The following is a 25,784-nucleotide window of genomic DNA, read 5'->3' as shown; positions in this document are numbered from 1 at the left end:
ATTGTCGAACCTCTCCATCCCCATCGTTCACTCTGGCCTGCGGAGTGATTGCCGAAGCTCTCCTACCCCATCGTTCACTCCGGTCTGCGGAGTGATTGTCGAAGCTCTCCTCCGTCATCATTCACTCTGGTCTGTGGAGTGATTGTCGAAGCTCTCCTCCCCATCGTTCACTCTGGCCTGCGGAGTGATTGCCGAAGCTCTCCTACCCCATCGTTCACTCCGGTCTGCGGAGTGATTGTCGAAGCTCTCCTACCCCATCGTTCACTCTGGTCTGTGGAGTGATTGTCGAAGCTCTCCTCCCCATCGTTCACTCTGGTCTGCAGAGTGATTGTAAATGCTCTCCTCCCCCATCGTTCACTCTGGTCTGCGGAGTGATTGTCGAACCTCTCCATCCCCATCGTTCACTCTGGTCTGCGGAGTGATTGTCGAAGCTTTCCTCCCCATCGTTCACTCTGGCCTGCGGAGTGATTGTCGAAGCTCTCCTACCCCATCGTTCACTCTGATCTGCGGAGTGATTGTCGAAGCTCTCCATCCCCATCGTTCACTCTGGTCTGTGGAGTGATTGTCGAAGCTCTCCTCCGCCATCGTTTACTCTGGTCTGCGGAGCGATTTTCGAAGCTCTCCTCCCCATCGTTCACTCTGGTCTGCGGAGTGATTGTCGACGCTCTCCATCCCCATCGTTTACTCTGGTCTGCAGAGTGATTGTCTAAGCTCTCCTCCCCATCGTTCACTCTGGTCTGCGGAGTGATTGTCGAAGCTCTCCTCCGCCATCGTTCACTCTGGCCTGCGGAGTGATTGTCGAAGCTCTCCTCCGCCATCGTTTACTCTGGTCTGCGGAGTGATTGTCAAAGCTCTCCTCCCCCATCGTTTACTCTGGTCTGCGGAGTAATTGTCGAAGCTCTCCATCCCCATCATTCACTCTGGTCTGTGGAGTGATTGTCGAAGCTCTCCTCCGCCATCGTTCACTCTGGCCTGCGGAGTGATTGTCGAAGCTCTCCTCCGCCATCGTTTACTCTGGTCTGCGGAGTGATTGTCAAAGCTCTCCTCCCACATCGTTTACTCTGGTCTGCGGAGTAATTGTCGAAGCTCTCCATCCCCATCATTCACTCTGGTCTGTGGAGTGATTGTCGAAGCTTTCCTCCGCCATCGTTCACTCTGGTCTGCGGAGTGATTGTCGAAGCTCTCCTCCGCCATCGTTTACTCTGGTCTGCGGAGTGATTGTCGAAGCTCTCCTCCGCCATTGTTTACTCTGGTCTGCGGAGTGATTGTCCAAACTCTCCTCAGCCATTGTTTACTCTGGTCTGCGGAGTGATTGTCGAAACTCGCCTCCGCCATTGTTTACTCTGGTCTGCGGAGTGATTGTCGAAACTCTCCTCCGCCATCGTTCACTCTGGTCTGCGGAGTGATTGTCGACGCTCTCCATCCCCATCGTTCACTCTGACCTGGAGTGATTGTCGACGCTCTCCATCCCCATCGTTCACTCTGGCCTGGAGTGATTGTCGACGCTCTCCTCCCCCATCGTTCACTCTGGTCTGGAGTGATTGTCGACGCTCTCCATCCCCATCGTTCACTCTGGTCTACGGAGTGATTGTCGAAGCTCTCCTCCCCATCGTTCACTCTGGTCTGCGGAGTGATTGTCGACGCTCTCCATCCCCATCGTTTACTCTGGTCTGCGGCGTGATCGTCGACGCTCTGCATCCCCATCGTTCACTCTGGCCTGGAGTGATTGTCGACGCTCTCCATCCCCATCGTTCACTCTGGCCTGGAGTGATTGTCGACGCTCTCCATCCCCATCGTTCACTCTGGCCTGGAGTGATTGTCGACGCTCTCCATCCCCATCGTTTACTCTGGTCTGCGGAGTGATTGTCGAAGCTCTCCATCCCCATCGTTCACTCTGGTCTGCGGAGTGATTGTCGACGCTCTCCATCCCCATCGTTCACTCTGGCCTGGAGTGGTTGTCGACGCTCTCCATCCCCATCGTTCACTCTGGCCTAGAGTGATTGTCGACGCTCTCCATCCCCATCGTTCACTCTGGTCTGCGGAGTGATTGTCGACGCTCTCCATCCCCATCGTTCACTCTGGTCTGCGGAGTGATTGTCGACGCTCTCCATCCCCATTGTTCACTCTGGCCTGGAGTGATTGTCGACGCTCTCCATCCCCATCATTCACTCTGGCCTGGAGTGATTGTCGACGCTCTCCTCCCCCATCGTTCACTCTGGTCTGGAGTGATTGTCGACGCTCTCCATCCCCATCGTTCACTCTGGTCTACGGAGTGATTGTCGAAGCTCTCCTCCCCATCGTTCACTCTGGTCTGCGGAGTGATTGTCGACGCTCTCCATCCCCATCGTTTACTCTGGTCTGCGGAGTGATTGTCGACGCTCTGCATCCCCATCGTTCACTCTGGCCTGGAGTGATTGTCGACGCTCTCCATCCCCATCGTTCACTCTGGCCTGGAGTGGTTGTCGACGCTCTCCATCCCCATCGTTCACTCTGGCCTGGAGTGATTGTCGACGCTCTCCATCCCCATCGTTCACTCTGGTCTGCGGAGTGATTGTCGACACTCTCCATCCCCATCGTTCACTCTGGTCTGCGGAGTGATTGTCGACGCTCTCCATCCCCATTGTTCACTCTGGCCTGGAGTGATTGTCGACGCTCTCCATCCCCATCGTTCACTCTGGTCTGCGGAGTGATTGTCGACGCTCTCCATCCCCATTGTTCACTCTGGCCTGGAGTGATTGTCGACGCTCTCCATCCCCATCGTTCACTCTGGTCTGCGGAGTGATTGTCGACGCTCTCCATCCCCATCGTTTACTCTGGCCTGGCGTGATTGTCGATGCTCTCCATCCCCATCGTTTACTCTGGCCTGGAGTGATTGTCGACGCTCTCCATCCCCATCGTTTACTCTGGTCTGCGGAGTGATTGTCGAAGCTCTCCATCCCCATCGTTCACTCTGGTCTGCGGAGTGATTGTCGACGCTCTCCATCCCCATCGTTCACTCTGGCCTGGAGTGGTTGTCGACGCTCTCCATCCCCATCGTTCACTCTGGCCTAGAGTGATTGTCGACGCTCTCCATCCCCATCGTTCACTCTGGTCTGCGGAGTGATTGTCGACGCTCTCCATCCCCATCGTTCACTCTGGTCTGCGGAGTGATTGTCGACGCTCTCCATCCCCATTGTTCACTCTGGCCTGGAGTGATTGTCGACGCTCTCCATCCCCATCATTCACTCTGGCCTGGAGTGATTGTCGACGCTCTCCTCCCCCATCGTTCACTCTGGTCTGGAGTGATTGTCGACGCTCTCCATCCCCATCGTTCACTCTGGTCTACGGAGTGATTGTCGAAGCTCTCCTCCCCATCGTTCACTCTGGTCTGCGGAGTGATTGTCGACGCTCTCCATCCCCATCGTTTACTCTGGTCTGCGGAGTGATTGTCGACGCTCTGCATCCCCATCGTTCACTCTGGCCTGGAGTGATTGTCGACGCTCTCCATCCCCATCGTTCACTCTGGCCTGGAGTGGTTGTCGACGCTCTCCATCCCCATCGTTCACTCTGGCCTGGAGTGATTGTCGACGCTCTCCATCCCCATCGTTCACTCTGGTCTGCGGAGTGATTGTCGACACTCTCCATCCCCATCGTTCACTCTGGTCTGCGGAGTGATTGTCGATGCTCTCCATCCCCATTGTTCACTCTGGCCTGGAGTGATTGTCGACGCTCTCCATCCCCATCGTTCACTCTGGTCTGCGGAGTGATTGTCGACGCTCTCCATCCCCATCGTTTACTCTGGCCTGGCGTGATTGTCGATGCTCTCCATCCCCATCGTTTACTCTGGCCTGGAGTGATTGTCGACGCTCTCCATCCCCATCGTTCACTCTGGCCTGGAGTGGTTGTCGACGCTCCGCCTGACGTCGGGCTGTCTGTTGTCAGATCTCCAGCACTGAGCTGGCAGCCGCTTGCTGAGGCTGATTGTCTGAGTGAGCGGGGAGCTGGTCTCCAGCTGTCCTCACAGTGCTGGAGCTCTGGGATGTCTCTGCCTCTGCGGTGGGGATGTGTCCGTGAGGTGTTCTCCACACAGTGAGCCTGATCCTAATTGAGAGATGTGCCCCCACCGAGATGTGTGTCTCTGCGCTGGTGGGGTTATGGGTGATCACTGAGACGGGTCTTCCTCCGGCTCCTTCCCGGACGTGACCTGGGGCCCGGAATGCTGCCCAGCTGTCTGTGCGCCTCCATCTGCCGGGACGGAGAACAGAGAGAATCGAGGTTCTGTTGATGAGCATCGAATCAAAGAATTCCGACAGTGCGGAAGGAGGCCATTTGGCCGATCGAGTCTGCACCGGCCCTGTGAAAGAGCATTCTACCTCGGCCCATTCCCCCGTCCTATCCCCATAACCCCACGCATTGATCACGGCCAATCCACCTAACCCGCACATCTTTGGACTGTGGGAGGAAACCGGGGCACCCGGAGGAAACCCACGCAGACACGGGGAGGACGTGCAGACTCCGCACAGACAGCGACCCAAAGCCGAATTTGAACTCCGGTCCCTGGCGCTGTAAGGCAGCGGTGCTAACCACTGTGCTGCCCTATGTAGCTTGAGCTCCATAAAACTGACTCACTGCGATTGTCAGGATTTGGTGGTGATGGAGCTGTGATCTGGACTAAGTTGCTGGGACAGGCCGTGCTCCCCATCCCCACGGGAATGATCCCTGACTCCCCATTCCCACAGGATTGATCCCAGTCTCCCCTTCCCCACGGGAATGATCCCTGTCTCCTCTTTCTCACGGGATTGATCCCTGCCCTCCGCATTCCCACGGGATTGATCCCTGTCTCCCCTTCCCCACGGGAATGATCCCTGTCTCCGCATTCCCACGGGATTGATCCCTGTCTCCCCTTTCCCACGGGATTGATCCCTGCCCTCCCAGGCAGCTCAGCTGCTGCCTCCTCGAACTCCGTTGGGACAATGATGTCAGCCGTCCCTCGCCCAGTTTGCCATCTTTCGCTTGTTGCGATAAAAGCGGGTGACCCCTGGGTGACAGAGATCGTCGTGCAGGGTCCTGAGTCGGTCCACTTGTGCGCTGGCACATGTACCTCGGGACAGGGCATCGGGGGGGCTCGTTGGGCTTACTGGGGGGATACAAAATCTCGTAATTAAAGGTGGAGAGCTCGATCCTCCACCGCAAGAACTTATCAGTTTTGATCTTATCCCGCTGTGTGCTGTGATGCACAATCAATTACTCAAAGACGAGAGTCGGATGTAATCGAGGCTTTATCACACTGAGATGTGTGGCCTCCTACAGCAGCTGACGAAATGGCTGCTGTACTGGGAGCACACATATTTATACTCCACCTACTGGGCGGAGCCAGCAGGCAGGGATCCACCCCCGTACCTGTAGTACAGGGGCCTTACCGTAAAGCACCTATATCAACATCCTATATATACAATATCTACATCAGTGGTGACTACCACATTCACCCCCTGCTTAAAAAATGAGTCTGGTGGGGGTGGTGGAGAACTATATACAGAAAGTTGTGTTTTAGAAGTACAGATAATATCACAAATTCAGGCGGCCCGGTGCCTTGATCTGTCGTTGAGAGCGCCGCAGTGCTGGTGGTGACTCCGGCGGTGGCTTGGTCTTCGGTGACTCCGGGAGTGTGTCGACATCCTCTTCATCCCCGGGTGTGAATAAGGGGAGGACAAATTGTCCCGGAGCGGGGGCTGCGGTGGGGTGCGCCAGGGGGAGGGGAGAGAAGCGCCAGGGTGGGGGGGGGGGGGGGGCGGTCAGAGTGTGTGAAACCAGCTGGTGCCAGGTCCCTGAGGGAGACGGTGTCTTGGCGGCCGTCGGGGTACGCTACGTAGGTGTACTGCAGGTTGGCGTGAAGTAGCTGAACCCTCTCAACCAACGGGTCCGCCTTGTGGAGTCGGACGTGTCTATGGAGAACGGGTCCTGCAACTGCCAGCCACGTTGCGAGCGAAACCCCGGAGGTGGACTTCCTGGGGAAGGCAAAGAGACGTTCATGGGGGGTTGCATTGGTCGCGGTGCACAGGAGCGACCGAATGGAGTGAAGTGCGTCGGGGAGGACGTCCTGCCAGCGGGAGGCCGGGAGATTTCTGGACCGTAGGGCCAGCTGGGCGGCCCTCCAGACCGTCCCATTCTCCCACTCCACCTGCCCGTTTCCCCGGGGGTTGTAGCTGGTCGTCCTGCTTGAGGCAATGCCCCTGTTGAGCAGGTACTGGCGCAGCTCATCGCTCATGAATGAGGATCCCCTGTCACTGTGGACATAGGCAGGGAAGCCAAACAGAGTGAAGATGGTGTTGAGGGCTTTGATGACGGTGGCAGATGTCATATCGGGGCATGGGGCGGCGAAGGGGAATCGGGAATATTCATTGACCACACTGAGAAAGTACGTGTAGTGGTCGGTGGCGGGGAGGGGCCCTTTGAAGTCCACGCTGAGGCGTTCAAAGGGGCGGGAGGCCTTCACCAGGCGCGCACGGTCTGGCCAGAGAAGTGCGGTTTACACTCCGCGCAGACCTGGCAGTCTCTGGTGATCGCCCTGACATCCTCGATGGAGTAGGGCAGGTTGCGGGCCTTAATGAAGTGGTAAAAATGTGTGACCCCTGGGTGACAGAGGTTGTCGTGCAGAGTCCGGAGTCGGTCCACTTGTGCGCTGGCACATGTACCTCGGGATAGGACATCGGGGGCAATACAAAATCTCATAATTGTAGGTGGAGAGCTCGATCCTCCACCTCAAGAATTTATCGCTTTTGATCTTACCCTGCTGTGTGTTATTGAACATAAAGGCAACCGACCGTTGGTCTGTGAGGGGAGTGAATCTCCTGCCGGCCAGGTAATGCCTCCAATGTCGCACAGCTTCAACAATGGCTTGGGCCTCCTTTTCGACGGAGGAGTGCCGAATATCGGAGGCATGGAGGGTGCGGGAAAAGAATGCCACGGGCCTGCCTGCCTGGTTGAGGGTGGCGGCCAGAGCGAAGGCTGATGCATCGCGCTCTCGACTCGGAAGGGGAGCGTCTCGTCGACCGCGTGCATCGCGGCCTTGGCGATGTCGGCCTTGATACGGTTGAAGGCCTGGTGAGCCTCGGCCGTCAGTGGGAAAACAGTGAATTGAATGAGTGGGCGGGCCTTGTCCGCATAATTTGGGACCCACTGGGCGTAATACGAAAAGAATCCCAGACAACGTTTGAGGGCCTTGGGGCAGTGGGGGAGGGGGAGTTCCATGAGGGGGCACATGCGATCGGGGTCGGGCCCTAGAACTCCGTTCTGGACCACATAGCCGAGGATGGTTAATCGGTTCATGCTGAACACACACTTCTCCTTGCTATACGTGAGGTTGAGGAGAGTGGTGGTGTGGAGAAATTTGGCAAGGTTGGCATCATGGACCTGTTGATTGTGGCCGCAGATGGTGACATTGTCCAGGTACAGGAAAGTGGCCCGCAGCCCGTACCGGTCAACCATTCGGTCCATCTCCCTTTGGAAGACCGAGACCCCGTTGGTGACGCCAAAGGGAACCCTAAGAAAGTGGTAAAGGCAGCCGTCTGCCTCAAACACGGTGTATGGGCGGTCCGCCTTATGGCTGGGGAGCTGGTGGTAGGCAGATTTCAGGTCCACTGTTGAGAAGACCCAGTACTGTGCAATCTGATTGACCATATCAGATATGCGTGGGAGGGGATACGCGTCGAGCTGCGTGTACCGATTGATGGTCTGGCTGCAGTCAATGGCCATCCTGTTTTTCTCCCCAGTTTTGATCACTACCACTTGGGCTCTCCAGGGGCTGTTGCTGGCCTCGATGATGCCTTCCCAAAGCAGCCGCTGGACCTCGGACCTGATGAAGGTCCTGTCCTGGGCGCTGTACCGTCTGCTCCTGGTAGCGACGGGTTTGCAATCCGGGGTTAGGTTTGCAAAAAGGGAAGGTGGGTCGACCTTAAGGGTCGCGAGGCCGCACACAGTAAGGGGTGGTAGGGGCCCGCCGAATTTCAGGGTTAGGCTCTGGAGGTTGCACTGGAAGCCCAGGCCAAGTAGCAAGGCAGCGCAGAGGTTGGGGAGGACGTAGAGGCGGAAGCCGCTGAACTCCACGCCCTGGACAGTGAGAGTGGCGATGCAGTACCCCCGGATCACCACGGAGTGGGACCCAGAGGCCAGGGAGATTCTCTGGTTAGCGGGGTGTACCGCGAGGGAGCAGCGCCTTACCGTTTCAGGGTTAATGAAGCTCTCAGTGCTCCCGGAGTTCAGCAGGCAGGAGATCTCGTGCCCGTTGACCTTCACTTTAGTTGAAGCAGTCGCGAGGTTGTGTGGTCGAGACTGGGCAATCGTGACCGAGGCGAGACGCGGCTGGTCGTTGGTGGTTGCAGGCGATGAGCGGCCGGATGAGGTGCCCGACGGGCATGGGTCCTGAGTCGGGTAAGATGGCGGCGCCCACGGGCCGCACGTGTCGTGGGGGAAGCAAGATGGTGGTGCCCGTTGGACCTGGGAGGAACAAGATGGCAGCGCCTACGGACCGCACATGTTGCGAGTCGGGCAAGATGGCGGCGTCCACTGGCCGCACGTGGTCATAGGAGGGGAAGATGGTGGCGCCCACTGGCTGCATGTGGCGGGTGCCGGGACAATAGCGGCGATTGAGCGGGCCTGGCACACTGCAGCAAAATGTCCCTTCTTGCCACAGGCCTTGCAGAGGGTGCTCCGTGCCAGGCAGCGCTGTCGGGGGTGTTTTGACTGTCCACAGAAGTAGCATTTGGGCCCCCCGGGTTTGGTTGGCTGCCGTGCGGCACAGGTGTGAGATTGGCTGAGGGCGGTCGCTGATGGGGTCCACGATGGGGCGGCCGTCTGCGGAGTCCACGATGCACAGGGGGGGTGGGCCGCGCGGTCGGGGGCATAGGCCTGAATTTTGCGTGATGCGGCCGTAAGTGAAAGCGCTAGTTTTTTTGGTCGCCGCGAGATCAAGCGTGGCCCCCTCTCAGAGGCGCTGACGGATGTAGTCAGACCCTATGCCCGTAACAAATGCGTCTCTCATTCGCAAATTCAAGTGTTCCGTGGCCGAAACGGCCTGACAGTCACAGTCTCTAACTAGGGGGAGCAGGGCGCGCCAGAAATCTTCCACCGACTCACCGGGAAGTTGACACCGCGTGGAGAGGGGGTGCCTGGCGTAGAGTGTGTTAGCCCGCTGAGCGTAGTTTTCCTTCAGTAACGCCATGGCCTCTGCGCAGGTCGGTGCGTCCTGGACGAGTGGAAAGACGTTGGAGCTCAGCCGTGTGTAAAGGATTTGGAGCTTCTGTGCTTCTGGAATTTCATCTGGCGCAGACCCGATGTACGCTTCAAAACAGGCTCGCCAATGTTCAATGGCCTTTTTGGCGTTGTCTGCTTGCGGATGCCGCTGCAGGCGATCCGGATTGATGCGGAGGTCCATCTTCTGAAAAACTCAGTGTAATAAATTGACGTACGATCAATTACACAAAGACGAGAGTTGGGTGAAATCAAGGCTTTATTACACTGAGATGTGTGGCCTCCTACAGCAGCTGACGAAATGGCTGCTGTACTGGGAGCACACATATTTATACTCCGTCTACTGGGCGGAGCCAGCAGGCAGGGATCTCCCCCCGTACCTGTAGTACAGGGGCCTTACCGTAAAGCACCAAAATCAACATCCTATATATACAATATATACGTCAGTGGTGACTACCACATGTTGTTAAACATGAAGGCAACCGACCGTTGGTCTGTGAGGGGAGTGAATGCCTCCAATGCCGCACAGCTTCAACGATAGCTTGGGCCTTCATTTTGACGGAGGAGTGCCGAATTTCGGAGGCATAGAGGGTGCGGGAAAAGAATGCCACGGGCCTGCCTGCCTGGTTGAGGGTGGCGGCTAGAGCGAAGGCTGATGCATCGCTCTCAACGTGAAAGGGGAGCGTCTCGTCGACCGCGTGCATCGCGGCCTTGGCGATGTCGGCCTTGATACGGTTGAACTGGAGCTCCTCACAGACCGCATGGTTCGGATGGAGCAGCAATTGGATGCACTTAGGAGCATGCAGGTGGCGGAAAGCGTCATAGATCGCAGTTATGTAAATGTGGTCACACCCAAGGTGCAGGCAGAGAAATGGGTGACCACCAGAAAGGGCAGGCAGTCAGTGCAGGAATCCCCTGTGGTTGTCCCCCTCTCGAACAGATATACCCCTTTGGATACTGTCGGGGGAGATAGCCTATCAGGGGAAAATAGCAGCAGCCAGAGCAGTGGCACCACAGCTGGCTCTGATGTTCAGAAGGGAGGGTCAAAGCGCAGAAGAGTAATAGTAATAGGGGACTCTATAGTCAGGGGCACAGATAGGCGCTCCTGTGGACGTGAAAGAGACTCCAGGATGGTATGTTGCCTCCCTGGTGCCAGGGTCCAGGATGTCTCCGAGCGGGTAGAGGGTATCCTGAAGGGGAGGGCAAACAGGCAGAGGTCGTTGTACATATTGGTACTAACGACATAGGCAGGAAGGGGCATGAGGTCCTGCAGCAGGAGTTCAGGGAGCTAGGCAGAAAGTTAAAAGACAGGACCTCGAGGGTTGTAATCTCGGGATTACTCCCTGTGCCACGTGCCAGTGAGGCTAGAAATAGGAAGATAGAGCAGCTAAACACGTGGCTAAACAGCTGGTGTAGGAGGGAGGGTTTCCCTTATCTTGACCACTGGGAGCTCTTCCGGGGCAGGTGTGACCTGTATAAGAAGGACGGGTTGCATCTAAACCGGAGAGGCATAAATATCCTGGCCGCGAGGTTTGCTAGTGTCACACGGGAGGGTTTAAACTAGTATGGCAGGGGGGTGGGCATGGAAGCAATAGGTCAGAAGGTGAGAGCATTGAGGGAGAACTAGGGAATAGGGACAGTGTGGCTCTGAGGCAGAGCAGACAGGGAGAAGTTGCTGAACACAGCGGGTCTGGTGGCCTGAAGTGCATATGTTTTCATACAAGAAGTATTACTGGTAAGGCAGATGAACTTCGAGCTTGGATTAGTACTTGGAACTATGATGTTGTTGCCATTACAGAGACCTGGTTGAGGGAAGGGCAGGATTGGCAGCTAAACGTTCCAGGATTTAGATGTTTCAGGCGGGATAGAGGGGGATGTAAAAGGGGAGGCGGAGTTGCGCTACTGGTTCGGGAGAATATCACAGCTGTACTGCGGGAGGACACCTCAGAGGGCAGTGAGGCTATATGGGTAGAGATCAGGAATAAGAAGGGTGCAGTCACAATGTTGGGGGTTTACTACAGGCCTCCCAACAGCCAGCGGGAGATAGAGGAGCAGATAGGTAGACAGATTTTGGAAAAGAGTAAAAACAACAGGGTTGTGGTGATGGGAGACTTCAACCTCGCCAATATTGACTGGGACTCACTTAGTGTCAGGGGCTTAACGGGGCGGAGTTTGTAAGGAGCATCCAGGAGGGCTTCTTAAAACAATATGTAGACAGTCCAACTAGGGAAGGGGCGGTACTGGACCTGGTATTGGGGAATGAGCCTGGCCAGGTGGTAGATGTTTCAGTAGGAGAGCATTTCGGTAACAGTGACCACAATTCAGTAAGTTTTAAAGTACTGGTGGACAAGGATAAGAGTGGTCCTAGGATGAATGTGCTAAATTGGGGGAAGGCTAATTATAACAATATTAGGCGGGAACTGAAGAACATAGATTGGGGGCGGATGTTTGAGGGCAAATCAACATCTGACATGTGGGAGGCTTTCAAGTGGCAGTTGAAAGGAATTCAGGACCGGCATGTTCCTGTGAGGAAGAAGGATAAATACGGCAATTTTCGGGAACCTTGGATGACGAGAGATATTGTAGGCCTCGTCAAAAAGAAAAAGGAGGCATTTGTCAGGGCTAAAAGGCTGGGAACAGACGAAGCCTGCGTGGAATATAAGGAAAGTAGGAAGGAACTTAAGCAAGGAGTCAGGAGGGCTAGAAGGGGTCACGAAAAGTCATTGGCAAATAGGGTTAAGGAAAATCCCAAGGCTTTTTACACGTACATAAAAAGCAAGAGGGTAGCCAGGGAAAGGGTTGGCCCACTGAAGGATAGGCAAGGGAATCTATGTGTGGAGCCAGAGGAAATGGGCGAGGTACTAAATGAATACTTTGCATCAGTATTCACCAAAGAGAAGGAATTGGTAGATGTTGAGTCTGGAGAAGGGGGTGTAGATAGCCTGGGTCACATTGTGATCCAAAAAGACGAGGTGTTGGGTGTCTTAAAAAATATTAAGGTAGATAAGTCCCCAGGACCTGATGGGATCTACCCCAGAATACTGAAGGAGGCTGGAGAGGAAATTGCTGAGGCCTTGACAGAAATCTTTGGATCCTCGCTGTCTTCAGGGGATGTCCCGGAGGACTGGAGAATAGCCAATGTTGTTCCTCTGTTTAAGAAGGGTAGCAAGGATAATCCCGGGAACTACAGGCCGGTGAGCCTTACTTCAGTGGTAGGGAAATTACTGGAGAGAATTCTTCGAGACAGGATCTACTCCCATTTGGAAGCAAATGGACGTATTAGTGAGAGGCAGCACGGTTTTGTGAAGGGGAGGTCGTGTCTCACTAACTTGATAGAGTTTTTCGAGGAGGTCACTAAGATGATTGATGCAGGTAGGGCAGTGGATGTTGTCTATATGGACTTCAGTAAGGCCTTTGACAAGGTCCCTCATGGTAGACTAGTACAAAAGGTGAAGTCACACGGGATCAGGGGTGAGCTGGCAAGGTGGATACAGAACTGGCTAGGCCATAGAAGGCAGAGAGTAGCAATGGAAGGATGCTTTTCTAATTGGAGGGCTGTGACCAGTGGTGTTCCACAGGGATCAGTGCTGGGACCTTTGCTCTTTGTAGTATATATAAATGATTTGGAGGAAAATGTAACTGGTCTGATTAGTAAGTTTGCAGACGACACAAAGGTTGGTGGAATTGCGGATAGCGATGAGGACTGTCGGAGGATACAGCAGGATTTAGATTGTTTGGAGACTTGGGCGGAGAGATGGCAGATGGAGTTTAATCCGGACAAATGTGAGGTAATGCATTTTGGAAGGTCTAATGCAGGTAGGGAATATACAGTGAATGGTAGAACCCTCAAGAGTATTGAAAGTCAAAGAGATCTAGGAGTACAGGTCCACAGGTCATTGAAAGGGGCAACACAGGTGGAGAAGGTAGTCAAGAAGGCATACGGCATGCTTGCCTTCATTGGCCGGGGCATTGAGTATAAGAATTGGCAAGTCATGTTGCAGCTGTATAGAACCTTAGTTAGGCCACACTTGGAGTATAGTGTTCAATTCTGGTCGCCACACTATCAGAAGGATGTGGAGGCTTTAGAGAGGGTGCAGAAGAGATTTACCAGCATATTGCCTGGTATGGAGGGCATTAGCTATGAGGAGCGGTTGAATAAACTCGGTTTGTTCTCACTGGAACGAAGGAGGTTGAGGGGAGACCTGATAGAGGTATACAAAATTATGAGGGGCATAGACAGTGGATAGTCAGAGGCTTTTCCCCAGGGTAGAGGGGTCAATTACTAGGGGGCATAGGTTTAAGGTGAGAGGGGCAAGGTTTAGAGTAGATGTACGAGGCAAGTTTTTTACGCAGAGGGTAGTGGGTGCCTGGAACTCGCTACCGGAGGAGGTAGTGGAGGCAGGGACGATAGTGACATTTAAGGGGCATCTTGACAAATACATGAATAGGATGGGAATAGAGGGATACGGACCCAGGAAGTGTAGAAGATTGTAGTTTAGTCGGGCAGCATGGTCGGCACGGGCTTGGAGGGCTGAAGGGCCTGTTCCTGTGCTGTACATTTCTTTGTTCTTTGTTTGACCCACTGGGCGTAGTACGAAAAGAACCCCAGGCATCGTTTGAGGGCCTTGGGGCAGTGGGGAAGGGGGAGTTCCATGAGGGGGAGCATGCGATCGGGGTGGGGCCCTAGAACTCCGTTCTGAACCACATAGCTGAGGATGGCTAATCGGTTCGTGCTGAACACACACTTCTCCTTGTTATAGGTTAGGTTGAGGAGTTTGGCGGTGTGGAGAAATTTGGAAAGGTTGTGGTCAGTCGTGGTCCTGCTGGTCATGGCCACAGATGGTGATGTTATCCAGGTACGGGAAAGTTAAAAAGAATTTTTTTTTAATTCTCCTCCTTTTTCACGTTTTCTCCCACATTTACATCCATCAACAATAAACAATAATCAGCAAGATATGTCAGTCCCCATAGTAACAACGATCCCATCTACCCACCAACCCCCAAACCTCAACCCGCATGTTTACATAAACAAATGACAAAAAGGAATCAGGGATTACCAGTAGTCACCGTTAATCTTACACAGCTCTCACCCCCCCACCCCCCTCACCACCCCCCTTAACCCCCCCCCCCCCCCCCCCCCACCGCAGGTCTCCAGCTCCTCCTGTCCACTGCCTCTTGTCAAACTCCTCCTCCCAACCTCGGTTCCTTCGCCCCAACTTTCCACCCCGGCTAGACCACTCGGACCCTGTTCTGCCAGACTCCGATGGCCGCAGCCCCTCCCCCCCACTTCACTCCCGTTCACTGGCCGGTTTAAACCGGCCAGCGTGGAGGCCCCCGCCCGGGTCCCTTTTCCCCTTGCCCAGCCCTAGGGAAGCCCAAAGATCCCCTTTTAGCACACAAACCCCGCATATCCACCTACACCCCAAAGAACTCTCATTTCGAGTGAAAGTCCTGTCCCTTCCCTTGTCCAAATATATACAACATTGGCTCCTTTAGCCTCTACCCCCGCGCGCAGTGATACAAAAAAGAAGAAAATACAGTCATGAGGTTACATCGGCACATGGCCATTCCTCAATTTCTCAGTTCTGGCACAGTCCTTCTGCTTTCGCAAACTTCTCCGCTGCTTCCGCCGTTCCAAAATAAAATTCCCTGAGCTTGTAAGTCACCCTCAGCTTCGCTGGATATACAATGCCGCACCGCACCATGCTAATGTACAGTGCCCTCTTCACCCGGTTGAAGGCAGCCCGCCTCCTTGCCAGCTCCACCGTAAAGTCCTGGTATACACGTATACCAGCTCCAGCCCACTGCACCACCTGCTTCTGCTTGGCCCAGCTCAGGACCTTCTCCTTCACACTGTACCTACGGAAGCACAGAGTCACTGCCCTTGGCGGCTCACTCGCCTTTGGTACAGGCCTCCACGACCGATGAGCCCGATCCAGTTCATATCGGGAGGGATCCTCCCCCTCCCCCAATAGTTTTGCCAGCATCGCGGCAAAATACTCAATCGGCCTCGGTCCTTCAACTCCTTCGGGCAGCCCCACAATCCTCAAATTCTGTCGCCTGGATCTGTTTTCCAGGTCTTCCATTTTTCCTCGCAGATCCTTGTTAGTGTCCATCACCTTCCGCATCTCCTTCCCCATCGAGGCAAGTTGATCACCGTGCTGCAATAACGACTCCTCCACTTCCTTCAGCGCCTCCCCTTGCTCTCGCACCTCCGCCACTGCGCTCGCCACCTCCGTCCTCACCGGGGAAACCGCCTCCTCCACCAGCACACTCAAAACCTCCCTCATCTCCTTCCTCACCGTCTCCATGCATTTCGCAATCTGCGCCAACTGCTTTTCAAATTCCGCAGCCATCACCTTAGTTATTTCTTCAGCCGTAAGCAGTGCGGCCTTCCCTGGTGCTCCAGCCTCCATTTTCCTTGGTGACCCCGCGGTGACCTTTCCACTCCCCGACGGACCTCCAGCTGTTTTTTTCCCGGCCGTTTTCTTGCTCACCCTCGACATTTTTCTTTGTTCTTTTTTTCCTCCTGTGTCTTCACTGTGCCTCCTCCGTGCCTTCTCCCTGCTTCTGCCGCCTCCGTGGACCCTGGGACCGGGCTTAAAGCCCCAAAAGTGCCGTTCCCGAACGGGAGCCCTCCATTGTGCGGCCGCCTCCCGCCCGCCGTCACCGGAAGTCACCCAGGTACGGGAAAGTTGCCCGCAGACCATACCAGTCTACCATTCGGTCCATCTCCCGTTGGAAGACTGAGACCCCGTTAGTGACGCCGAAGGGAACCCTAAGGAAATGGTAAAGGCGGCTGTCTGCTTCAAAAGCGATGTACGGGCGGTCCGCCTTGCGAATGTGGAGCTGGTGGTAGGCAGATTTCAGGTCCACTGTTGAGAAGATCTGGTACTGTGCAATCTGATTGACCATATCAGGGAGGGGGTACGCGTCGAGCTGCGTGTACCGATTGATGGTCTGACTGTAGTCCACGACCATCCTGTGTTTCTCCCCAGTTTTGACCACTACCACTTGGGCTCTCCAGGGGCTGTTGCTGGCCTCGATGATGCCTTCCCGAAGCAGCCGCTGGACCTCAGACCTGATGAAGGTCCTGTCCTGGGCGCTGACCGTCTGCTCCTGGTGGCGACGGGTTTGCAATCCGGGGTGAGGTTTGCAAACAGAGAAGGTGCGTCGACCTTAAGGGTCGTGAGGCCGCATAAGGGGTGGTAGGGGCCCGCCAAATTTCAGGGTTAGGCTCTGGAGGTTGCACTGGAAGTCCAGGCCGAGTAGCAAGGCAGCGCAGAGGTTGGGGAGGACGTAGAGCCGGAGGCCGCTGAACTCTACGCCCTGAATGGTGAGGGTGGCGATGCAGTACCCCCGGATCGCCATGGAGTGGGATCCGGAGGCCAGGGAGATTCTTTGGTTAGCGGGGTGTACCGCGAGGGAGCAGCGCCTTACCATATCGGGGTAGATGAAACTCTCAGTGCTCCCGGAGTCCAGAAGGCAGGATATCTCATGCCCGTCGACCTTCACCTTTGTCGACGCGGTCGCGAGGTTGTGCGGTCGGGACTGGTCGATCATGACGGAGGCGAGACGCGGCTGGTCGTCGGCGGTTGGAGGCGATGAGCGGCCCGATGAAGTGCCCGACGGGCAGGGGTCCTGAGGCGGGGAAGGTGGCGGCGGCCTCGTGCCGCATGTGTCCTGGGACAGGCAAGGTGGCTCCACCCATTGGTTGTGAGGCAAGCAAGATGGCGGCACCCACTGGCCACGCGGGGGGTGCAGGGACAATAGCGGCCATTGAGCGAGCCTGGCACACTGCAGCGAAATGTGCTTTCTTGCCACAGGCCTTGCAGAGCGCGCTCCGCGCCGGGCAGCGCTGCTGGGGGTGTTTTGTCTGTCCGCTGAAGTAGCACTTGGGTCCCCCGGGGTTGGTTGGCTGCCGCGCGGCGCAGGCGTGGGGTTGGCTGGAGGCGGTCGCTGATGGGGTCCACGACGGGGTGGCCGCTGGCGGGGTCCACGATGCCCAGGAGGGGTGGGCCGTGCGGTCGGGAGGCAAACACCTGTACGTTGCGTGAGGTGACTGTGAGCGAGAGCGCTAGTTTCTTGATCGCTGCGAGGTCAAGCGTAGCCCCTTCTAAGAGGCGCTGGCAGATGTAGGCCGACCCTATGCCCGTAATGAACGCGTCTCTCATTAGCAGGTTAGAATCGCAGTCTCTCACCAGGCCAAGCAGGGTGCGCCAGAAATCTTCCACAGACTCACCGGGAAGTTGGTGCCGCGTGGACAGGAGGTGCCTGGCGTAGATCTTGTTGGTCTGCTGCGCGTAATTCTCCTTCAGTAGCGCCATGGCCTCTGTGTAGGTCGGCGCGTCCTGGATGAGGGCAAAGACATCGGAGCTCAGCCGCGTGTACAGAATCTGGAGCTTCTGTGCTTCTGGGATTGGGTCTGTCACAGATCCAATGTAAGCTTCAAAGTAAGCTAGCCAATGTTGGAAGTCCTTTCTGCCGTTGTCTGCTTGAGGATGCAGCTGCAGGCGATCCGGCTTGATGCGGAGATCCAGCTTTGTAAAATCTCTGTGTAATAAATTGATGCACTATCAATTACGACGAGACGAGAGTAGAATGTAATCGAGGCTTTATTACACAGAGATGTGTTGCCTCCTACAGCTGCTGCCGAAATGGCTGCAGTTCAGAGAGCACGCACATTTATACTCCGCCTACTGGGCGGAGCCAGCAGGCAGGGATCTACCCCCGTACCTGTAGTACAGGGGCCTCACCGTAATACCCTACTGCAGTGCAGTATATACAATATAATACAACAGTGGTGACAACCACAATGCCCAGAGCCATCCCCAGGATACCGGACACGTCCGTGTGTCCACATCCTCTGGTCAAGGCCTCGAGCGCCCTGGTGGGTGAAGCGGAGTGCCGTCTTCTTCCCGAGGCTGCAAGCCTTGTTCTTCTGGTTCCTGGACATCTGTGACAGTCTCCTGAAGACAGCAGGCTGGAGAGAGGAATAACAATAATAATCTTTATTGACACAAGTAGGCTCACATTAACACTGCAATGAAGTTACTGTGAAAATCCCCTCATCGCCACATTCCGGCGCCTGTTCGGGTACACGGAGGGAGAATTCAGAATGTCCAATTCACCTCACAGCATGTCTTTCGGGACTTGTGGGAGGAAACCGGAGCACCCAGAGGAAACCCACGCAGACACGGGGAGAACGTGCACACTCTGCACAGTGACCCAAGCCGGGAATCGAACCCGGGACACTGGCGCTGTGAAGCAACAGTGCTAACCGCTGTGCTACCATGCTGCCCAGGTGAGATGTAAGCGCTGGACAGGTGTTAAAATATGGCACCCGGACCTTCGAACCCACCAGCGAACAGCAGGCAGATGAATCAGCTCCCAACATGCCCGCCTGTGCATAATTAATGAGCTCCCAAGCGCTGGATCGGGGGCGGAGGATCCACTATTACAGCCAATGGGGAAGGCGCCATTGAAACTGACCGGCAACGCACTCAATCTCATCGATGAAAAATTCCACCCAACAATGTCACACAAAGCGGTCTGACTCATTTATGAAGCTCTGAATTATTTTTGAATATTTTTGTGTATTTGATTAAATATCTGAAATAAAACGTACTCAATTCACATCCAATTTGTATTGCAATGTCTGGCTGGGTACTTGCTGGGTGGGATGCAGCTGGATTTCGGCATGTTGATAGACGTGTCAGGGAATTTGGCCAAGTTGTGAATAGTCAGGATCATTGCTCTGAATTTGATTTCTTCTGATTAATATCAAAACAACAGAAAACATGCAGGGAAATTATTGACGCTTTTAAAACAAGTCGCTGATTATTGGAAATCCAGCACAGCGATATTCACATTTTGTGGATCGAGTGTAAAAAAAGATTGGAAAATTGTCAAATATTTTACCTGTTTGGATCAGGGTTTTCTGTTCAAATGTTATGCTGGGGAATTAATTGTATAATAATATTGGAAATGAATCAGCATGTGTCATTTCACTGGGATTTTATTGCTGAATCAGGCTTATCCTTGTCAGATATGTGTTAATACGATTCAATCGCACAGAAATGTCGAGATCTGGTAATAAGGTGATGCACGGAAATATTGCTGAAAACACACCAATACGGAGGCTTTTTAGTTTCACTAAAATATAAAAATCTCAACAACTCCTGGATACAATCTGGTGAAACTCCATTGGTGTGTGCTAAGATAATCTCAGATCGTATCACAGCTATTGCGGTTAAAACAAACAAACCCGACCTTCTTTATCTCGTCATATGAATTTCTAAAGGTTAATAATGTTACTGTGGTGTGGTCCCATGTCCTTTGTGCGCACTGTGACACATCATCTGTCTGTGCTAAATACAGGGTACCAGCTGTAGCGTCTGTGCCAACAATGACAGCTGCGTCGTTCACACCACCACCAGCAAGTGACTACTGCACTCGAGCTGCCAAATACATCAGGTGCAGAATGCCCACTGTTTCACCCCTGTCAGGTGCCCGACAGTGGAGAGTAAGGTCAGTGAAATGAGGCAAAGAATAGAATGGAAGAAATATCTTCCTACAGCACCATGTGAGCAGCTTCACACCGAGTTCAAGGGCTGAGCGAATAACCAGGCCTGTGTCAAGGTGCAATGACAACCAGTCACCATGTCTCATGGTTGAAGATATCGATTACAACAACATTCCAGCTTTCATTCTGGACTTTTGAAGATAATTAGATAGTGTCGATTGGGAATCCAGTTGTGGGAATCCAAGGTCATCGAGACGAGAATTTGAAGGATCTGATGCATTAAATTCCCCAGCCTCAGACATCTCTTACCAATGGATCTTGAGGTGATGAAGAATCAGGATGTGCATCAGGTAAGTAAAGGAAATGTCCGTTCTGGGTGCATTAGTGCGGCAGTCTGGGAGGGGGTGGGTCAGAACATCCAAATTGGCTATTGCGACTCCTGGGGCAATATGTTTGGTGCTGGCTCTCGATCCCTCTGTGGGGATGCAATGCGGGTCGAGAACCCAGGAATTCTGGAGCTGGGACCCCGAGAGAAAGTTCGGAGGCGGCAGGCAATTAAGCAGCACTTCCAGAAGCCCCATCCAATGACGGAGGGTGAGTGAGTTCCCACGTCTGGAAGGCCGACAGCAAGCTATCCTGCAACGAGAGGCCAGGAAGCCACTGTCAGAGCCGGCGCTGGTGATGTCTGTAAGAAGGAGCTGGAGCTCCTCCAACTCCCAGTGACCGGCCGCAGGTGGAGGATGTGAAGGTCAAATGGGTTCGGCAGGAGAGGAGATTGAAAGTCCCCCACAGTAATGGGTGCTGCTGTGGCTATGGCTGTTTATTGATGAGGCACCTTCCCTCAAAATAGAGCCCCCAACTTTGTTGTCTACCCAGCATTCCACTGGGATGCAGCCACCATTACTCCGATAGCCTCCTTGCTCGATGGACACCCTTGGGTGCCAGCTGGAAAATACAGACGGTGTGGGGGAAATTGCAATTGGTCAAATACTCAAGTTCCAGTCGCGCGGTCCTGCACTTATCCCGTCTCCTATAGGATCCCACAGAGGTGGGAAGGTGTCGTAGAGCCAAGCCAATGGGATTTCCCTCCCTTTTTGAGGCCCCTCACTTACCTTCATAGACCCCTCCGTGGGCCCCTGAAAACCCTGTCCACAGTTCCTATATGCCTGCAAACCTCACTAAACCTAACCGGGTACAGCACAGGGACGATGGGCCGAATGGCCGTACTCTGTGTGCTGTAACGTCCAGTGCGTTAATGTGCTGAAATGGCACCTTCTTCAATATGTTATGGTGAATGTGCAGCTTCAGGTTTCTAACAGGCAATGTGAGAACCCAGCATTAATAACAGGCAAACTGAAACATTAACTGTTCTGAAACATATGAATCACAGTTCATTTCTATTTGATTACATGGCACATAATGACCAATTGCAGGATTTCTGACTGCAGTAATTATATAAATTACCTCTTAGAGTGCCCTTTAATTTATTATGACATTGAGTAAAAATGTAATTACTTTGCTGTTTGTTAGTGTCAGCCTGCATTGAAAAAAATAATTGAGTAATCATTGCCTCTCAGAGTCTTTGGTAGCTGTACAGAAAGTGAGTGCTGCTTATTTGTGGAGAGGCTGGTTTCTGTGTTTCTCTGTCAGTGAGGACACCACAACAGGGTTCGCTATGTCACAGGCCCTGGTGTCTTAGTTTGTCTTATGGTGAATAGCTGTTTTTGAATATTAAAATGTATCCCAACCAATTTGCGGTTATTCCTGTGCACTGTCCTATTTTAACTCGGGAGGTGAAACATTTTCACACGTTAGACCACAGCACGGTAGCATTGTGGTTAGCACAATTGCTTCACAGCTCCAGGGTCCCAGGTTCGATTCCGGCTTGGGTCACTGTCTATGCGGAGTCTGCACATCCTCCCCGTGTGTGCGTGGGTTTCCTCCGGGTGCTCCGGTTTCCTCCCACAGTCCAAAGATGTGCAGGTTAGGTGGATTGGTCATGCTAAATTGCCCTTAGTGTCCAAAATTGCCCTGAGTGTTGGGTGGGGTTGCTGGGTTATGGGGATAGGGTGGAGGTGTGGACCTTGGGTAGGGTGCTCTTTCCAAGAGCCTGTGCAGACTCAATGGGCTGAATGGCCTCCTTCTGCACTGTAAATTAGAACATAGAACATAGAACAATACAGCGCAGTACAGGCCCTTCGGCCCACGATGTTGCACCGAAACAAAAGCCATCTAACCTACACTATGCCATTATCATCCATATGTTTATCCAATAAACTTTTAAATGCCCTCAATGTTGGCGAGTTCACTACTGTAGCAGGTAGGGCATTCCACGGCCTCACTACTCTTTTCGTAAAGAACCTACCTCTGACCTCTGTCCTATATCTATTACCCCTCAGTTTAAAGTTATGTCCCCTCGTGCCAGCCATTTCCATCCGCGGGAGAAGGCTCTCACTGTCCACCCTATCCAACCCCCTGATCATTTTGTATGCCTCTATTAAGTCTCCTCTTAACCTTCTTCTCTCCAACGAAAACAACCTCAAGTCCATCAGCCTTTCCTCATAAGATTTTCCCTCCATACCAGGCAACATCCTGGTAAATCTCCTCTGCACCCGCTCCAAAGCCTCCACGTCCTTCCTATAATGCGGTGACCAGAACTGTACGCAATACTCCAAATGCGGCCGTACCAGAGTTCTGTACAGCTGCAACATGACCTCCCAACTCCGGAACTCAATCCCTCTACCAATAAAGGCCAACACTCCATAGGCCTTCTTCACAACCCTATCAACCTGGGTGGCAACTTTCAGGGATCTATGTACATGGACACCTAGATCCCTCTGCTCATCCACACTTTCAAGAACTTTACCATTAGCCAAATATTCCGCATTCCTGTTATTCCTTCCAAAGTGAATCACCTCACACTTCTCTACATTAAACTCCATTTGCCACCTCTCAGCCCAGCTCTGCAGCTTATCTATATCCCTCTGTAACCTGCTACATCCTTCCACACTATCGACAACACCACCGACTTTAGTATCGTCTGCAAATTTACTCACCCACCCTTCTGCGCCTTCCTCTAGGTCATTGATAAAAATGACAAACAGCAACGGCCCCAGAACAGATCCTTGTGGTACTCCACTTGTGACTGTACTCCATTCTGAACATTTCCCATCAACCACCACGCTCTGTCTTCTTTCAGCTAGCCAATTTCTGATCCACATCTCTAAATCACCCTCAATCCCCAGCCTCCGTATTTTCTGCAATAGCCTACCGTGGGGAACCTTATCAAACGCTTTGCTGAAATCCATATACACCACATCAACTGCTCTACCCTCATCTACCTGTTCAGTCACCTTCTCAAAGAACTCAATAAGGTTTGTGAGGCATGACCTACCCTTCACAAAGCCATGCTGACTATCCCTGATCATATTATTCCTATCTAGATGATTATAAATCTTGTCTCTTATAATCCCCTCCAAGACTTTACCCACTACAGATGTGAGGCTCACCGGTCTATAGTTGCCGGGGTTGTCTCTGCTCCTGTTTTTGAACAAAGGGACCACATTTGCTGTCCTCCAGTCCTCTGGCACTATTCCTGTAGCCAATGATGACATAAAAATCAAAGCCAAAGGTCCAGCAATCTCTTCCCTGGCCTCCCAGAGAATCCTAGGATAAATCCCATCAGGTCCCGGGGACTTATCTATTTTCAGCCTGTCCAGAATTGCCAACACCTCTTCCCTACGTACCTCAATGCCATCTATCCTATTAGCCTGGGGCTCAGCATTCTCCTCCACAACATTATCTTTTTCCTGAGTGAAAACTGACGAAAAATATTCATTTAGTATCTCGCCTATCTCTTCAGACTCCACACACAATTTCCCATCCCTGTCCTTGACTGGTCCTACTCTTTCCCAAGTCATTCGCTTATTCCTGACATACCTATAGAAAGCTTTTGGGTTTTCCTTGATCCTTCCTGCCAAATATTTCTCATGTCCCCTCCTTGCTCGCCTTAGCTCTCTCTTTAGATCCTTCCTCGCTACCTTGTAACTATCCATCGCCCCAACTGAAACTTCACACCTCATCTTCACATAGGCCTCCTTCTTCCTCTTAACAAGAGATTCCACTTCCTTGGTAAACCACGGTTCCCTCGCTCGACGCCTTCCTCCCTGCCTGACCGGTACATACTTATCAAGAACACGCAGTAGCTGATCCTTGAACAAGCCCCACTTATCCAGTGTGCCCAACACTTGCAGCCTACTTCTCCACCTTATCCCCCCCAAGTCACGTCTAATGGCATCATAATTGCCCTTCCCCCAGCTATAACTCTTGCCCTGCGGTGTATACTTATCCCTTTCCATCATTAACGTAAACGTCACCGAATTGTGGTCACTGTCCCCAAAGTGCTCTCCTACCTCCAAATCCAACACCTGGCCTGGTTCATTACCCAAAACCAAATCCAACGTGGCCTTGCCTCTTGTTGGCCTGTCAACATATTGTTTCAGGAAACCCTCCTGCACACACTGTACAAAAAACGACCCATCTATTGTACTCGAACTATATCTTTTCCAGTCAATATTTGGAAAGTTAAAGTCTCCCATAATATCTACCCTGTTACTTTCGCTCTTATCCAGAATCATCTTCGCCATCCTTTCCTCTACATCCCTAGAACTATTAGGAGGCGTATAAAAAACTCCCAACAGGGTGACCTCTCCTTTCCTGTTTCTAACTTCAGCCCATACTACCTCGGAAGAAGAGTCCCCATCTAGCATCCTCTCCGCCACCGTAATACTGCTCTTGACTAGCAGCGCCACACCTCCCCCTCTTTTGCCTCCTTCTCTGAGCTTACTAAAACACCTAAACCCCGGAACCTGCAACATCCATTCCTGTCCCTGCTCTATCCATGTCTCCGAAATGGCCACAACATCGAAGTCCCAGGTACCAACCCATGCTGCCAGTTCCCCTACCTTGTTTCGTATACTCCTGGCATTGAAGTAGACACACTTCAAACCACCTACCTGAACGCTGGCCCCCTCCTGCGACGTCAAATCTGTGCTCCTGACCTCTATACTCTCATTCTCCCTTACCCTAAAACTACAATCCAGGTTCCCATGCCCCTGCTGCATTAGTTTAAACCCCCCCAAAGAGCACTAACAAATCTCCCCCCCAGGATATTTGTGCCCCTCAGGTTCAGATGTAGACCATCCTGTCTGTAGAGGTCCCACCTTCCCCAGAAAGAGCCCCAGTTATCCAGAAATCTGAATCCCTCCCGCCTGCACCATCCCTGTAGCCACGTGTTTAAATGCTCTCTCTCCCTATTCCTCATCTCACTATCACGTGATTCTATGAAATCTATGAAATTCTATGAAACATGCCATCGTATAATAATAATCTTTATTGTCACAAGTAGATTTACATTAACACTGCAACGAAGTTACTGTGAAAAGCCCCTAGATGCCACACTCCGACGCCTGTTCGGGTACACAGAGGGGGAATTCAGAATGTCCAATTCACCCAACAAGCACGTCTCTCAGGACTTGTGGGAGGAAACCGGAGCACCCGGAGGAAACCCACGCAGACACGGGGAGAACGTCCAGACTCCACACAGACAGTGACCCAAGCCGGGAATCGAACCTGGGACCCTGGTGCTGTGCAGCAACAGTGCTAACCACTGTGCTACCGTGCCGCAGTACATTTAGTAAATATCCTAGAGAAACAGAATGTTATGTGAAATTGAACAAATTGCAACACAAAAGTTACCGTTGCCTAATAGCAAAACTAGAACTTGGAGCTTAGTGGTGAACGGGATGGTGATACCGCTGCCTAACTCAGAACCCTTTTGGCTAAATGGATACGAGGCAGTGGGCCACTGTTAACATTTCTGCCCATTTAACCATCATTCCAGCATAATATTTCAGCAGAATGGATTAAAGCCAGGGTTACGTGCAAACTATAGCCAAATCCTGCTCATTCTCATTTGTAAACCTCTGATGCCCTTCCATGTTTCAACATGTAGTTGATATAAAACCATTAACAC

General features: G+C 53.0%; 1 long non-coding RNA gene across 1 annotated transcript in view; it reads left to right on the top strand.

Annotated features, from left to right (window-relative positions):
* Window positions 1-20,039: 20,039 nt before the first annotated feature.
* The window catches only part of LOC140429918 (uncharacterized), a 251,978-nt gene continuing 246,233 nt past the window's right edge, over window positions 20,040-25,784 (top strand). Inside the window, exon 1 of the long non-coding RNA XR_011949239.1 lies at window positions 20,040-20,100. This is a non-coding gene — a long non-coding RNA (uncharacterized lncRNA). The remainder of the gene's footprint in view (window positions 20,101-25,784) is intronic.

Source organism: Scyliorhinus torazame, chromosome 9 (genome assembly GCF_047496885.1).
Source record: "Scyliorhinus torazame isolate Kashiwa2021f chromosome 9, sScyTor2.1, whole genome shotgun sequence".
In the NCBI taxonomy this organism is placed as follows: Eukaryota; Metazoa; Chordata; class Chondrichthyes; order Carcharhiniformes; family Scyliorhinidae; genus Scyliorhinus; species Scyliorhinus torazame.
This window is presented reverse-complemented; position numbering and strand designations above follow the sequence as displayed.